This window comes from Chionomys nivalis, chromosome 10, assembly GCF_950005125.1.
Source record: "Chionomys nivalis chromosome 10, mChiNiv1.1, whole genome shotgun sequence".
NCBI lineage: Eukaryota > Metazoa > Chordata > Mammalia > Rodentia > Cricetidae > Chionomys > Chionomys nivalis.
In genome coordinates, this window is record NC_080095.1 from 81,217,992 (window position 1) to 81,231,605 (window position 13,614).

At 40.6% G+C, this 13,614-nt stretch overlaps 1 protein-coding gene across 1 annotated transcript in view; it reads left to right on the forward strand.

The window, feature by feature from the left end:
- Hdac9 (histone deacetylase 9) overlaps positions 1-13,614 on the forward strand; it is a 474,463-nt gene that overhangs the window by 281,250 nt on the left and 179,599 nt on the right. The gene's annotated exons all lie outside the window — the stretch shown is intronic.

Here is a 13,614-nt window from a genome sequence, read left to right on the forward strand (position 1 = left end):
GCAAATATACTTATCTAGACATTCAAAGGTCTAGGACTTACATGTGGTCTGTGTGAGTGACCCCAATGTCTGAGACTGTGTGTTGGGGTTCCCAGTCTCTGGGGCTATTATTTCTATATACTTTATTATTTAAATTGTCAAGCTAAAGTTATGCACCGTCCTCTAGCATCTGCCCATTTTCAAGTCTGACATGACTTTCATGTAGCATATCTGCATGTTGGCAGAGGTTTCTGTCTGCCTGGCCCCGCAGTCATTCAGGCCCAAATAAACACACAGAGGCCTATATTAATTGTAAACTGATTGGCCTATTAGCTCAGCCTTCTTATTAACTCTTATAACTTATATTAGCCCATAATTCTTGTCTGTGTTAGTCCTATGGCTTGGTACCTTTTTCGGCGAGGCAGTCACATCTTGCTTCCTCTCTGTCGGGTGATGACTGCAGACTGAAACTTCCCTCTTCCCAGAATTCTCATTGCCCCACCTCTACTTCCTGCGTGGTTGTCCTGCCTATACTTCCTGCCTGGCTACTGGCCAATCAGCATTTTACTAAACAAGTACAAGAAACAAATCTTTACAGGGTAAAACCATTGTCCCACAGAAGATGTACATGTGTTTTTGTGGCTTCTCAGCTGGCATTTTTGTTATGACGCATTTATCTATGTCTGTTTCCTCCTCGTTTATATCTGAGCTGCAAGACGCTGGAGAGTAGGTTTCATTAGGTTACTACATGGGCCAATAAATGCCATCTCATGACCCTCCCCTTAATTCTCAACATGGGTTTCTCTGTGTAACTTTGGAACCTGTCCTGGAACTTGCTCTGTAGATCAGGCTGGCCTTGAAATCACAGAGATCCCCTATCTCTGTCTCCGGAGTGCTGGGATTGAAGGCACTGTGGGGGACAGAAGAGAATGTAGGGTCACCTGAGACTGGAGTTACAGGTATTTATGAGCCACACAAAATGAGTGCTGGAAACGGGTTCTCTGCAAGGGCAGCAGGTACTCTTAACTACTGAGCCATCTGTCCAGCTCCTGACGTCCCCATATTTATTTTATGACTTCTAATTTTGTATCATAGGAACGTGTTCCATGGAACACAAGTGATGATATCTGCATTTTAGGAATACTTTTTGCTGTCATATGCCAGTCTTTACCCTCAGCGTATTCTGTGTTGATACATTATCAGTACATTTTGGGCACATTTGGAATTGTGCCCAGAAGACTGATTTTGGTGCTGATATTATCCATCAAGAATGGGACAGATAAGATGTTTTAGAGGAAGTGACTCCACAGAGAAGATGATGAAACATGTCACATTAGTGTTGGAAAAATTGGGATGGTCCACAGCCTCACAGAAGAAAATGGCAAGTACATAGGCAAGCGTTCAATGACAATCCACGTCAGTCTTCTCAGTCTGCACAATAGGCCCGGGAATCTCGTTCCTAAGGATGCCATGAAAACTTTGTATTCTATAGAAGAGAAACTGCGCTTCAGAGAGGCCACTTCCTTGAGTCACACAAATAGGGGTTATTGGAATAGAGGTGGGCTGTGATTTAACCTCATATGACTGTCACCAGTCAGGTATGGAATCAAAACACCCCAAACCACAAGGAAAAAAATATAATTTCTTCTTTTACCAAAAGCATTTTCTTCTTTATTAAAACTCCTATGAAGGGTTAAATCTAGTTCCCATGGGTTAGGGTTAAAAGGATTTCATGTCAGTAGAAAGCATGTCTCTGGGAAATCTACGCCTTGGACCAAACCACTGAGATAATGCAAAGGAAATCTCATTCCACACACCTACTGAGTCAGCTTAATTTTATTAAGCTGCTCTCTGTAGAAACAGGGTTATAACATTTGCCATCTGATGAATACAGGATTAGTGTATTATGAAGTACTCCTTACATGGTATATACTTCAGATGAAAATGAAGTGGTAAGTAAATCATAGAACAGTGTTTCTTGGCTCTATTTCTTACTCAGTTCTAACAGGACGGATGAGTACTCACTGAAACTATGTGTAACAACAACAGGATGCTCAGATTGCTGGCCTGGCCCTTTTAACCTATAGAATCTGTATACTATTTGACACACTTATGAGTGCATCAGTATCTTTAAGTAAGCATCCTTCAAGTGTCGAGATACAGCCCCACTGCTAAAGCAAACACACTCTGTCCTTTATTTCTGGCAACTAAAGAGCAAAGGGATACTTTGCTGAAGAGGATGAGTAACTAGAATTCACACCTGCGAGATCCGTGAATCTTCCAGAAAGCAGTTGGTCATACTGGGAATGGTTGCGGTTGCGTGTTAAGGCTGTCAGCATTCCCCTTGACTCCCGGTGGTGACACGAAGTTCATGACTTCTTTCCATATGGAATATCAGTCACAGTGTTCATTCATCATATCCATGCTTTTACCGGGAACCTGAGGTCTTCCCCATAGCCGCTCTGTTTATTTTTCATCTCTCCATGACTAAAGAAGCTAAGGTGTGGGCATTACAGCCTACAAGTGATCCCACAGGAGTGGGCTGTCAGTCATGTCTCCTCCTAGAGTTGAGGAGAAGAGAGAACGTATGTGGGTTTGTCTGCCTGTTGTCATCACGAATCTATCTCAGCTCCATTTCAAGAGTCTCGGGGTGTCAACAGAACATGACATGACTATGTACACGTCTGTTTTGCATCATGAGAGAAGCGAGCATACACATCATTACAGGCTGTAGAGATGATGGAGGAAGAGCACAACAAGGAACATGAGAATTATGAGTCCCAGCGCCATCCCACAGGAGGAAATAAATGACAGTCACTTTGAATCAAAGAGGTCTTGCGGGGTTTTAGAGAATGGCAAAGTCACTGCAGAATGGTTCCTGAATAGTTTGATGATGATGTTAAGATGTCTTCTTTCAATCTGCAATTCTAAAAATTTGGCCATACAAAGCCTCTGCCAATTATTGATCCGAGTTTCAGTTTCTGCATCTACCCAATAGAATCCAAGAAGCCTCCCTTATTACACGACCCTCCCTGAGGGTTAGTATACCTCCACCCCATCCCCATGAAATAGTCCAGTGGCTTTGGGGAGCAAACGCGTGTGTGTGCCCTGGGAGGCCCGGCTTGTACCCTTGCGATCTGACGTGGTTGCTGAAACAGTAGATGGTCTGCCGTGAAAACCGTGACGCCATAGGGTGCTAATCCAGGGCCATAACTGGTAGGCTTTACCTTCAGAAACGTCAGTGAGGACACAGAAGCACAGGGGCTTTGATTTACTAATTACTAAACTTGGATCCAAAGCCCTGATGGCCAGTACTTCAGGTGCATCTCTAACTTCACAGTGAGGACCGGGTGGGACCAGACAGTCTGCACGTCTCACAGTGTGTACGGGTAATGTCTGCGCTACCCAAGCAGGGTCCCTGCCCTGAGTGTCAGGATTCTGAGAGTAGCTGCACACTGTTTAACTTCTCTAGGCCTGGGTTCTTTGCCGAAGATGTCCAGTGAGAGGTGAACAGTGATCTTCCCTGGGTATCACACAGGGCGTGGCCATTGCCCGCATTTGAAATTGAGGTTTTCTAAAGATTCTTTTGTTTCTTCTTCAGAGATCAGATAACAGAGTCCCACTATCTCATAACTAGGGACTTAGTTGTCTTGTGCTGTATACAATCTATCTCCTTTTGGAAAATAGATACTGGAGAGAGAAATTTCTATGGAAGTCAAGGAAGTCCATGGCCATAGAATGTCCAGATATGCAGGCACTGTACAGTGTAGGTGGTTTAGTGAAGACCCAATGTCACAGGACGCATAAAGTGAAGCCCAAAGCATGGGCAAGTGGGAGTTGAAGTCCTGGAATGTACTAACTGCAGAAGAGAGGGAAGCTCTTCATTAAATCACAAACGTATTACAGGACCTGAACCAGAGGGCGGGGGGGGGGAGGGTGTGGGGAAGACCTTTAATAATACATTGTAGGTTCTTATCTGCAGTGAAATCTTGACCATAGAAGTGTGAGCATAAGATCACTGCTCATATCCATCAGTTCATTATCTTAGCACAACTGAGAGAATCTCTCTTATGTGTCTCATCCTTGAGATGTGGTTAGAAGCCAACCACCGTCCCAGGCTTAGGGCATTTTCCATCAGCGTCATGGTGTATTATTAATAGGGATGTTGTGCAGCAAACATGTATAGACCAGATGTGAAGTTCACCTTCCTATTAGTCCAGCTAATGTTGCCAAAACAAAATACTAGCGACTGGGCAACTTAAGCAGAAAGCTATTTCTTCATAGGTGGAGAGAAATCCAAGATCAGAGTGTGGGTGCGTCTAACTTTTCAAAGGCTCCTGCCCTGGTCTTCCGATTGTTCATAAGTATGCTTCCTGTATCTCTTTCCCTTATAAAGAAATCCATTATTTTGCAATACACCCTTATAATACATCCAACCTTATGGGACTTTGAAAGACCTTGTCTCCAAATGCGGACACAATAAGGACTTCAATGTCAGGGAGGAGGTCACGATTCAGCCAATATGATTGATGACCAAGGCAGACTTAGGTACAATCCCAGCAATTTATTAACTATTTATGTTCAAGTTGCCTAAATTCTCTAAGGTTCAGCTTCTCCTCTTCCAGCAGAAACTAGTCACGCACCTCAGTGTTAAAACAGGTAAAGCACATACGCGGGGGTGCCGCAGTATCAACATGGACGTGTGAGATGCTGGCGAATCTATTTATGGGATGATCCATCTGACACACCCACGTCCACTGAATCTGCTAAGAAGTTAGATTTTCCTTTCTGTTGTGGGAGCTGCGGGCTCTGTTCCTGCCGCCCCAGCTCCTGGTTGCCTGGCTAGGTTATGCCCCGAAATAACAACACACAAACTGTATTCTTTTAAACACTGCTTGGCCCATTATATCTAGCCTCTTCTCGGCTAACTCTCGCAGCTGGACTAGCCCATTTCTAATAATGTGTGTAGCACCCCAAGGTGCACTTACCGGGAAGATTCTAGCCTATGTCCATCCTGGGTGGCAGCTTCATCGTGTCTGCCCTGATGATGAGCTGCTTTGCGTCTGTCTCTGAGAGGAGCTGCTCTGCATCTGAGCTCACTTCCTCTTCCTCCCAGCATTCTATTCTGTTTACTCCACCCACCTAAAGGCTGGCCAATCAAATGGGCCAAGGCAATTTCTTTATTAGCCAATGACCTTCCTCCATCACCTTTCTGTGGACTCTCTACTGCCACCCCTTCTGTGTCCATGGCCCGAAATAAAAGATTAGCATTTCTGGATCTAGCTCTAAGAGTGATGGGTTCAGAATAGAAAAAAATATTAATATTCTCAAATACCCTTTAAATGAAACAAAATATTATTTTAAGAAAAAGAAATTTGACTTGTAGCTCTCAGCTTACTCAGCATATAGGGCTTGCTTAAAACAGAATAAGCTAGTCAAAAATATAAAAACACAGTATTTTATGTTAAACAAAGTAAGAATTATTTTAACAATCTGAAAACACTGGATTTGTTTTCTATATTACCAAACCAGAATGCTCCATACAGAAACAGTTGACTCACAGTAGACGGCTGCTTTAAAATAAGTGCACTACCTGGGAGAATGCAAACTTCAAAATGCCCTTAATTGCATTTGCCACTAACGATTCTATAGCATGCTTCCAAAGGCAGAGTCTGTGCCGTGATGAAAAACCTCTGCTTCATTGTTGAGTCTGGTGTCTGTCAGGGGGTCTCCCAGGGCATCTGATCATTATTTAAGCTTAAACTCAATTATTCAGGCATGCCCACGGCCTTAGGAGCCCAGCACAATAATAGCAAATGCTCACTAAACTGCTTAGTGCCAGGAGAGGGGCTTCAGTGACCAGCTTGCAGGGTGAAATGTTCAAGACATCGCAGCAACTGTCATGTGCCACATGCCCACCTCATAGGAAACCCATTTTCTTAATGGGCACAGTAGTATTATATTTAGCTCTGGAACTATTTCCAAAAGAAATCAACTGGCCACGTTCAGATCCTACAAAGGAGCCGGTGCCTAAATTCCTTTTCCTCTAAGTCATTCCCTCTCCAGTTTAAATACCATCACATCCATTCAGGACAGGTAGCTTAATCTCTATCACGTGCGGCTTTGCAGGCCATTAGCTTTGTTTCCAGTGCCAGTGACGGAGCACTGCTCCATGTGCTTGGAAAGCCCGCAAAGGCCCATATTCATTCAGGAAACTCCGGCTGAACTAGATCCATATGTTGCTTAAACATGGAGCTCGCTGATTGGAGGGAGTTTCTGGCTTCCAGCATCATCACAGATGATTCTTGTTCTTTGATGTGCTGCTGAATAGAAAGTAATGTTAGAACCAACCCCCCCAGCTTTCCTTCTCTCTCTCTCTCTCTCTCTCTCTCTCTCTCTCTCTCTCTCTCTCTCTCTCTCTCTCTCTCTCTCTCTCATCCCTTCTCTCTTCCTTCCTTCCTTCCTTCCTTCCTTCCTTCCTTCCTTCCTTCCTTCCTTCCTTCCTTCCTTTTTTCCTTTCCTTCTTTTCTGTTTGAGTTAATGTTTACTGGGCGCTTACTGGTGCTGTGTTCCATCACCCTTTCTGAAACACACTGTGTGCTCTGATGAATTCAAAGCTATTCTGATGGGGGTGGTGTCGCTTTCATTTTTCTTGGAGTTTCTATTATTTAATGAATTTGCCAATGTTTAAGTAATCTGAGAATGGGAGGATTGGTCCTTAAGGTGCCTACCATTCATGTCAATACAGAACCTGAGGTCTCGTTGATCTATGTGGAGAACAGTATTTTAGCATGCTACCACTAGAAGGGAATAGGGAGGATGCCCTGCAATTATTTGTAAAAGTATATTTGACATTCATTTCTTCTAGTCCTAGGATTTGGAAACCACTAGATACAAATTCTTCATATGTGACTAGACACGGTATTAGCAACCATTCTCTCCTATACATTTCAGTAAAATGACTATTTATAAGTTATTACAAATATAAATACTTCAAGTGCATTTCTCATAGTCCTGATTTGCATTGTTTTGTGTCCTTTTTACTCAGATAAGATTCCTTCTTTGTTCAGTTTGGAAGGAAAGTCCTTTTCTGTGAAATCAAGGCCTCTCCAGCCATTGCAACTTGAAAGACATGGATTAACTCATGTTATATTTCCCATCTGTCATGCAGCAATACTTTTATAAAAGATAATTTCTAATGACTAAGGATGAGGTTAGATGACAAAATAAGAACGGAATAAAAGCCCTAATTATTTTTCATTCTGTCCAACCCGCTGTTCTCTAGTGGCAGCCGTGATACAGGGTCTGGAATCATGAGCACACCTCCTGAACTCGGAGGTCAGCCTCCCAAATGCCCTACCCTGAGGAGTCTCCTGGGCTAAGCTTTGATCTCAGCTACACAGGAAGCAGCCCGGTTAGTTCATATGAGCCGTGGTTTTGCCTTCTTCACTTTGGAGCTTTTAAACTTTGTATAAAGTGTGGCCCTCCAATGGTTGGGGTAACAATACCTAGGTGGTAGAAGGTTTGCCCAGCATGTACTATATTTCTGGGTCTATCCCCAGCACTGTGAAATAGATAAATCAATGAATACCTGAATATAGATAAAGAGCACAAATATTTAGCACAGATAAGTTTGGTTTAGCATGCCCTGGGACTTTTAAAAAGTTGATTCTTACCATTATTAATAATTAAAATGTTGCCTCTAACCGTATAGCAACTAGGACTTCTATTAAAACACCATGCCATCCATCCCTTAAAATAAACATTATTTGGAACTCAATAGCCTCTGTCCTTTTAGACAGCACACAGACACCATCTGATCTGAGATCATTCATCCTCACCCTGAGCATAAGTGATACCTGTGGAACCAGCCTGGTCATGGCTTTGGAGCCTTTCTAAAGATTAAATTTCAAAATAGTTTTAATTTGCATTCCCTTAATGGTTAGGATGTTATACATTTAAAAGATGTTTCTCAGTCATTTATATTTCATCTCTTTTTTTTTTTCTGTTTGATACAAGATTTCTCTGTGCATCTTCAGGCTATCTTGGAACTCACTCTGTAGACCAGGCTAGCCTCAAACTCAAAAATCCACTTGCCTCTGCTTACCGAGTGCCACCCACCATCCGGCTTGTATATAATCTTTCAAGAACTGTTTTGTTCTATGCCCCATTTTAATTGAGTTGTTTGTTATCTCAATGTTTATTATTTGAGGTATTTGTATATTCTAGATATTAATCCTTTGTCATATGCATTGCTGTTAAGATTTACTTCAAATTCTGCCTTTTCTCTCAAGTAATAGTGTTCTTTTCTCTGTAAAAACAATTTAGCTTAACGAAGTGCCATTTATTTTTGGTCCTAATGCCTGCACTGTTAGGGTCCTGTTGAGAAAAGACTTCCCTCAGCCAATGGTTTTAAACATAGGCGCAGGGTGTCCACTCCTTGATCCACGTGGAGTTTGCACAGTGGGCAAAAGATAAAGATCAGACCTCCATCTTCTAAATGATGTCATCAGTTTGGCCAACACAATTGGTTGAGGATACTCTCTTCACCTATATATTGTTGGACTCTTTGTCAAAAATTAAGTGGACTGTAGGAGCATGGATTTGCATATGGGCCATCAATTCTAGTTCACTGGTCACAGAGTCTGCGTCAGTGTTGGTCCCATGCTGTTCGTATCGCTGTCGTTCCAAAGTATAACCAGACATCCGGGGCAGTGATGCCTGCAGCAGATCTGTTCTTGTTGTTGTTATTGTGGTTTGTGAGGATTGTTTGGACATCCTGAGTCTTTTGTATTTCCATATGAAATTTAAGATTTTTTTCTTCATTTCTGTAAAGAATTGCCTTGGAATTGTGATGGAGATTTCATTGCATCTAGATTGTTTTTGGTGGGGTGGCTATTTTCACAAATTTAATCTGACCAATCCATGAACACTGAATTCTTTTCATCTTCTGGTATCTCCTTCAATTAATTTTCTTCTCTTTTAATGTCCAAAAACTGTTCTTTGTACAAATACTTTTATTTTCTTGGTTACAGTTATTCTAAAGTATTTCAAGGTGTTTTTGAATGGTTTTATTTCTTTGATTTCTTTCTAGATGTTTTGCCATTTGTTATAAAAGGACCACCAATTGTTGTATGTTAATTTTATTTTATTTTATTTTTTAAGATTTATTTATTATGTATACAGTGTTCTATATGCCTGCAGGCCGGAAGAGGGAGCCAGATTTCATCTTGGATGGTTGTGAGCCACCATGTGGTTGCTGGGAATTGAACTCAGGACCTTTGGAAGAGCAGCCAGTGCTCTTAACCTCTGAGCCATCTCAACAGCCCATATTTTATTTTATTTTATTGTTTTTTTGAGGTAGAGTTTCTCAGGGCAACAGCCCTAGCTATCTTATAACTAGTTCTTGTCGACCAGGTTGGCCTTGAACACACAGAGATCTGCCTGCCTCTGCCTCCCTAGTGCTGAGATTAAAGGTGTGCAACATCACCACCCAGCTGTGTGTTAATTTCATATCAGGATACTTCTAGAGTAATTTGAGAGCTGTTGGTGGTCTTCTTTGAAGGTCTGGTAGAATTTTGCACCAAATCCATCTGGCCCTTTAAAATTAATTACTGTTTCTATCTAGCTAGATGTCATGAGTCTATTCCAATTATTTACTTCATCTGAATTTAACTTTAGTACAGTGTATATTATCTAGAAATTGATTGATTTTTTTAAGATTTTCCAGTTTGATGGATTATAAGTTTTTTAAGGTATGTTTTTTGATTTTCTGAGTTTCTTCAGTGTCCATTGTAATCTCTCTTTTTTTCTCTTGAATTTTGTTATTTTGAATCCTCTTTCAGTTAGTTTAAGCAAGAACTTATCAATCTTGTTGGTCTTTTCAAATAACCAAGTCTTTGTTTCATTGATTCTTTGTAAGTTTTTCATTGTTGTTTTATTAATTTCAGCCTGATTTTAACTATTTCTTCCCATGTACTTTTGGGCTGTTGGGTTTTCTTGTTTATTAAGGACTTCATATGTTTTATTAAGTTATTAATATGAGATATGTTATAATATTTTATGTTGGCACATAGCGCTATACACTTTCCTTTTGGAACTTCCTTCACTGTGCCCCATAGATTGGGGTATGCTGTGTTAAATCCTATGAATTTTAAATTTTCCTTTTTGATTTCTTCCTTCACCAAGTTTGGATTCAGTAGTGTGTTGCTCAGCTTCGATGAGTCTGTGTCCCTTTTATCCTCTTTGCTGTTGTTGAGACCATCATTATTCCGTAGTGGCTACATAGGATACAAGACATGATATCGATTTTTCTATATCAAGACTTGCTTTGTGTTTTAATAGGTAATATATTTTGGAGAAAGTTCCCTGGGTTGCTGACAAGTACGCATATCCTTTAGTGTTAGGGTGGGTTGTTCTATAGATACCTGTTTTATATATGTGTGTGTTCTATAGATACCTATTTGATTTATGATGTCATCTAACTGCAGTGTTCCTCGACTTAGTTTTAATAGCAGATGACATGTCCATTGATGAGAGTTGGGATTGAAATCACCCACTCTTACTGTGTTGGGGTTTGTCTGTGTCTTTATGAAGTTGGGCACTCCTGCTTCAGTGAATGTGTGTTTAGGATTGTGATATCTTGTTGAGTTCTTCCTTTAAATGAAAATTAAATTAAGAAAACCCTTTTAATTCTTCTTGTTGCTTTTTAATATGTTCATATCGTGTAAATTGCTTCTTTCTCTTTCAGTTGTGACGTAATGTTATCCTGGGTATAGTAGTCTGGACTGTCAACTGTAGTCTTCTATAAGTTGTAGAACATTGGTCTAATACCTCGTGATTTTCATCATCTCCGTTGAGAACCCAGCTGTTATTATGATGGGTTTCCATTCCGTACCCCCAGTTCTTCCTTTCTCAGCTCTCAATATCCTTTCTTTGTTCCCTGTATTATTTATTGTTTTGCTGGTTAGACAACTTAGGGAGTTTTTCCCGGTCTTGTCTTTGAGTGTTCTGTATGCATCCTGACACTTGATAAGTAAATCTTTTCTTAGGTTGGGAAAGTTTTTTTTCTATGATTTCTTTTGTAAGTAATTTTTAATTTTATTTTTTTATTTTTTGCCTTCACATTGATCCTCCTTCTCTTCCCCCCCTCCCCTTCTTCTCCTCTTATACCTATTGTTTTCGGTTCTGTCTTTTATAGCATCCTAGAGTTCCTGTATGTTCCCTTGGATTCTTTGGGAGGGATGTATTTAACATTTTCTTCAATTGGTCTAGTTCCTCTAGCTTGTCTTTACAATATGACATTCTCTTTTCCACTTTATTTGGTCTAACTATTCTGCGGGAGGTTTTGTAAGATGTGGAAATACAGGTGAGGTGTGTTTCGTAGCTAAGTTGATCCTGAAACACCATTTGGAAGCATAGCGTCTTGGGAGTGTGTTTGTAAATGGACTGGTAAACAAACTTTTGGGGATAGAGCCTTGATATCCCTAAAACTCTTCCAAAACTATTACAGTGAATCCAAAACCCATGATAGTACTTAATAAGCATTTAGAAAATAATTAATAGTAAATGAAATTAGAAAAGTGGGTTCCTTGTCTAATAGGACAAGTGGCCTTCTAAGCATTAGACCCTGAGAACAAGGGAAAGCTGTGTGAGAACAGAAAGTCATCTGCAGGCCAAAGCTAACTGTGTCCAATGCACTTGTGCTGTGCAAATTACCCTGCCTGTGACATGTTGTCACAGCTGAGTCACTGAGGGAAAGAAACCTACTCATAAATCTAGACGCCATTGATCAGATGATCTCTGCAAACCTTGCTCATTTTTATCACCTAATTATAAACTGTACATAACACAGACATTCGAGCAGTTCTTACATAAGTATCCTGCGTAGTTACATATGAATAAATGAACATATGAGAAATCCCATGGATTCCTAAAAGAGGATGTGTTTGGGGATAAGCAAAACTTTGGATATAAGCCATAAAAATCTCAAGAATCCATTGACCAGACTTTGAGAACAATAACTATATCTTTACTACAAAAAAAAATATCCCCAAATAACAACTCATATTGGATATTAAACAGATGTTAGCCACATCTAAATCACACTGTCACCACTACTGTTTTATGCATTACTACTAATTGTACAGGCCCAGACTGTTTATCAACACAGAATACTTCCAGAAAGCAGAAGGTGTGTGAACACGCAGGTGGATTTCACACACACGAAAGTATCTGTGGGAACCAAAGCCTTTTAGTCTTCAGGTGAAATAAAACATAATATTTCATTTTCTCCTTCACCCCCTTTTTTTTTCTTTCATGACAGGGTTTCTCTATGTACCTCTGCCTGTCCTGGAACACACTCTGTTGACTAGGCTGGCCTTGAACTCACAGAGATTGCTTGCCTCTGCCTCCCGAGTGCTGGGATTAAATACGTGTGCTGCCAACACTGCCCAGCAACATCTAATACTTCAAACCCGATGGAGTATTTAACATTTTTAGAAGGAAATTTCCAACTGCCTTAAGAATTTATAGAAATGAGTGATGCCTGATTGTTCCAAACTGACCCGTCAAGGTGCTTAGAATCTACGTGGTTATTCAGTCCAGTCTGGCTACTGTGGATTCAGCCAGCGATAAGCCTTTAACTTCTCAGGTCAAGCTCCCATGCATTTAGACTCTACTATGGTTACAGTAGGTGCTTAGTGATGTAAAAAGCTGATTCTATGCTATATGGCGCCAATCAACAGCGGTTCATGAAGTGTTTCCCAGGGCTTTGCTTTTCACCTCCTCATTCAGCCTCGGAGCAACCATACACATAATATTCTAGACTATTTTTTTGTTTGCATGAAGATGTGCCATGTGGTTACTGAACCTAGATCAGAGCCTCTGGGAGAACAGTTCGTGCTGTTAACCTCTGATGATACTCAAGATGGTTTCATGGATAAGCAAATAAGGGCACAGAGAATTTAATCATTGGCTCAGTGTAGCCCAGGTTTAATAACAAAGCTACGAGGTCTCCCCTAGCAGATGGGCTTGAAAAACTTCTCTCCTCACAGCCACTCTGTTTAGATTTGTTTTCTGTGTGTCTGTCTGTGTTTGTTTGCATTGTTATATAGTTCTCATGTCTGGATGCATGTTTTCTGTGTGTCTATCTGTGTTTGTCTGCATGGTTATATAGCTCTCATACTTTTTTATTTCTTATTGACAACTTGGGGTCACAGTTGTTTGGATAAGGGTCAGAACTCAAGCATCCATCGAGCACCCGTGTGCCCAGGACTCCCAGACATCAATGCGATGTGTTATTGATTCTATTGTTGACAGCTTGCCATGATTAGAGTTAATCGTGATTGCACGAGAAATGAATAGACATGTGACATGACTCATGAAACCAGTTAGGGTTTTGCAAGTATGTCTTGTTTTTATCAATTTCATTTTCCCATGTTACTTGGCCTTAGATTTATTCTCAACTTTTTAAAACCAAATCTTGTTTTGAGCAGGAAACCCTCTCTGGCCCATTTGAAAAGGCTTGATATTTGCATCCACAAACATTTAATCTCATTTATTAACACTTCACATGGTTTACACACTCTGAAATCTGATATCAGAGCTGCCCGTCATTTGATACTGACATTTCAA